The sequence below is a fragment of the Nicotiana tabacum genome, unplaced genomic scaffold, assembly GCF_000715075.1.
Source record: "Nicotiana tabacum cultivar K326 unplaced genomic scaffold, ASM71507v2 Un00656, whole genome shotgun sequence".
In the NCBI taxonomy this organism is placed as follows: Eukaryota; Viridiplantae; Streptophyta; class Magnoliopsida; order Solanales; family Solanaceae; genus Nicotiana; species Nicotiana tabacum.
This window is the reverse complement of record NW_027438893.1, coordinates 1-4000: the sequence shown is the minus strand read 5'-3', so window position 1 is coordinate 4000 and position 4000 is coordinate 1. Positions and strand designations below refer to the sequence as shown.

At 45.4% G+C, this 4000-nt stretch overlaps 1 non-coding gene across 1 annotated transcript; it reads left to right on the top strand.

Moving 5' to 3' along the window:
* Positions 1-1509: 1509 nt before the first annotated feature.
* LOC142179320 (small nucleolar RNA R71) lies at positions 1510-1613 on the top strand. The gene has a single exon (XR_012707354.1). It is a non-coding gene; the product is annotated as a small nucleolar RNA R71 (small nucleolar RNA).
* The last annotated feature ends 2387 nt before the right edge of the window (positions 1614-4000 follow it).

The window sequence follows — 4000 nt, the reverse complement described above, 5'->3', positions numbered from 1 at the left end:
AAAACTAGAATTCTACCCGATTCCCATATTTTCGTGTGCTATAGCCCACGCATTCCGAGTGGGCCCGGGCCCCCAGACCCGGATCACCAAAAATATTTTCGGGCCCTCGAATACGACCTAAGGAACCATAGTCACCGCCTCATCATGAATGCTCCTCGTGTTTTAGCGTTTTACTGCCAAAAAACTAGAATTCCGCCCGTTTCCCATATTTTTGTGTGCTATAGCCTACGCCTTCCGAGTGGTCCCCGTCCCCCCAGAACCGGATCGCCTAAAATTTTTCTGGGTTATCAAATACGACCTAAGGAATCATAGTCACTGCCCCGCCATGACTGCTCCTCGTTGTTTTGCGTTTTACGGCCAAAAAACTAGAATTTCGCACTATTCCCATATTTTCATGTGTTATGGCCCAGGCATTCCGAGTTGGCCCGGGCACCCGGAACCGGATCGCCTAAAATTTTTCGGGGCCATCAAATATGACCTAAGTAACCATAGTCACCACCCCGTCATGACTGCTCCTCGTGTTTTTGCGTTTTACGGCCAAAAAACTAGAATTACGCCTGATTCAAATATTTTCGGGTGCTATATATATGCTTGCTCTCATCATGTTCCTCCCTTCTTGATTTTTCTTCTTTCTTTTTCTCAGTTTTCATCGGGCCTTTATTCTTTTTATCCACATCACCCTTCAACTCCTTCTCACTTTCTTTTTCAAAGTTCAACTCATTTTGGATCGGGGTGGGATCTTTCAACACTTGCCGACTTATCTGAGTTACAACCATCACTATTTCTTTTGGATTTCTCTCAGTATCAGTGGGAAGTGTTCCTGGGGCTCTCTCCGACATTAGAGTAGTTAAGTGTCCAACCTATTTTTCCAGTCTTAGAAAAGACGTACTCAATTCTTTGATAGTTGTATCATGGGCATCAAGCCTCTCATCTGTCTTGATAATAAAGGTCTTCATAAGATCTTCCATGCTAGATTGATTCGACTGTGAGGAGTGATACTGTTGCCTCTACTGATTTTGAAAACTTGTAGCTCCTTGTTCTTGGAATCTAGGGTTGTTTTGTTGCCATGCATTTGCAGTACCCCCAGGTGAACTCCATGAAAAGCCGGGGTGCCTCTGACCCATTGCATTATAGTTTCCTACATCATTCACTTCCTCAGTTGAGGCTTGACACTCATGGATGGGATGTCCTCTTCCACATGTATCACAAGCTGAGTGGTGTACATTTTGCATCAAAGCTACAGTTAGCTTCCATATTTCTTTAGCCATAGCATCAAGTTGTACTTGCGAAGATGTAGTAGCATCAACTTGGTGAAGACCAGTTGATTTTCTTCTCTCCATACTCTCAGAGGGCCACTGATTAGCATCTTCGGATAATTCATCAAGAATTTTAACTATATCCTCTGGAGTCTTCTTCACAAAAGGGCCTCTGACTGCATTGCTCAAAGTTCTACGTGAGGCTGGTGTCAATCCATCCCAAAAATCCCGGAGTTGCATCCGGAGTTCAATTCCGCTATGTTGATACCTTCTAACTATCTCCTTAAACCTCTCCCATGCTTCAAAAATAGTTTCATTCTCTTTCTGGTAGAAGTTATGAATTTCTCTTCTAAACTTGCTCGTCTTGGCTGAGGAGAAATATTTATCAAGAAATTTTCTGGTCCTCCCATGTTCTAATTGATCCATTTGGCAAGATTCGAAGCTTCGCATCATCTTTAAGTGAAAAGGGGAATGACCTTAAATACACTGCATCTTGTGACACCCCATTATATTGAAAAGTGTTCATAATCTCCTCGAAGTCCATCAGATGCGTGTTTGGATCTTCGTTCATCTTCACTCTGAAAACGCAACTGCTTTGAATGGTTTGAAACAAATGTTGCTTTAACTCAAAATTATTGGCTGCAATTGGAGGTTGGTCTAACACTTGACAATCCTTGATTGTAGACTGGTCTGGCATAGTCACCCAATCTTCTACCAGGCCTTGATAGCGCATTCTCAAACTTGTCTTCAATCAAGGCTCGATTTAGATTGAATTTTTGACCCCTATTGTCTTCGACAGTTTCCTCAGCAGCTATCCGTGTAGCTGCCTCTACCTCATTGTCATCGTTATTAGCCATGTGTTCTTGGGTTGAAGGTTGCCCCAAGAACCTTACGGTAAATGCTTTCTGCTTCCTCAGTTGCCGCAGGTGTTTTTCCAATTTCGGTTTGTAGGGTATTACTTCTCTACAAGAAGATCATGTCATACACCACGGACTTAACCTGTTGCCGGCACACGGAGGAGAAACCCGTGAAGAACAAAAATAAAAGTAAAAATAAAAATAAATTTTTGAATTAGCACTACAAACTATTTCCAACACTATTAATTGCAAATCTCCGGCAACGACGCAAACGTTTGACGAGCGCAAAACACACACTTAAATTATGCTCGCTAGTCAAAGATAGTACGACCTAAGGAACCATAGTCACCGCCGAGTCGTGGCCGTTCCTCGTTCTTTTACATTTTACGGCCAAAAAACTAGAATTTCGCCTGATTCCCATATTTTTGTGTGCGCCCATGCCTTCCGAGTGGGTCAGGGCCCCCGGACCCCGATCACCTAAAATTATTTCGGGCCATCAAATACGACCTAAGGAACCATAGTCACCGCCCAGCCTTGGACGTTCCTCATTGTTTTGCATTTTACGGCCAAAAAACTAGAATTTTGCCCGATTCCCATTTTTTCGTGTGCGCCCATGCCTTCCGAGTGGGTCCGGGCCCTCGGACCCCGATCGCCTAAAATTATTCTGGGCCATCAAATACGACCTAAGGAACGATAGTCACTGCCCCGCCAAGGCATTTCCTCATTGTTTTGTGTTTTACGACCAAAAAACTAGAATTCTGCCCGATTCCCCTATATTCGGGTGCTATAGCCTACGCCTTCCGAGTGGGACCGGGCCCCCCGTACCCCGATCGCCTAAACTTTTTCCGAGCCTTCAAATACAACCTAAGGAACCATAGTAACCACCCAGCCATGGCCGTTCCTCGTTGTTTTGCATTTTACGGGCCAAAAAACTAGAATTTTGCCCGATTCCCATATTTTTGTGAGCTCTAGCCCACGCCTTCCGAGTGGGCCCGGGTCCCCCAAAATCGGATTGCCTAAAATTTTTCCAGGCCATCAAATATGACCTAAGGAACCATAGTCACTGCCCCGCCATTGCCGTTCCTCGTTGTTTTGCGTTTTACGGCCAAAAAACAAGAATTCCGCCCGATTCCTATATATTCGTGTGCCACGCCTTCCGAATGGGTCCGGGCCCCCTGACCCCGATCGCCTAAAATTATTCCGGGCCATCAAATACGACCTAAGGAACCATAGTCACCGCCCCGCCATGACCGTTCCTCGTTCTTTTCCTTTTTACGTCCAAAAAACTAGAATTTCGTACGATTGCCATATTTTCGTGAGCTAAAGCCCATGCCTTCCGAGTGGGTCCGGGCCCCCCGGACCCCGTTCACCTCAAATTTATTTGGGCCATCAAATACACCCTAAGGAACCATAGTCACTGCCCCGCCGTGTTCGTTCCTCGTTGTTTTGTATTTTACGGACAAAAAACTAGAATTCCGCCTGATTCCCATATATTCGTGTGCATAGCCCACACCTTCTGAATGGGTCCGGGTCCCTTGAAACCGGATTGCCTAACATTTTTGTAGGCCATCAAATACGACTTAAGGAACCATATTCACCGCCCCTCCATGGCCGTTCTTCGTTGTTTTGCGTTTTACGGCCAAAAAACTAGAATTTCGCCCGATTCCCATATATTCGTGTGTTATAGCCCACGCCTTCCGAGTGGGACCGGGACCCCCGGACCCCGATCACCTAAACTTTTTTCGAGCCATCAAATACACCCTAAGGAACCATAGTCACTGCCCCGCCGTGTTCGTTCCTCGTTGTTTTGCATTTTACGGACAAAAAACTAGAATTCCGCCTGATTTCCATATATTCGTGTGCATAGCCCACGCCTTCCGAATGGAT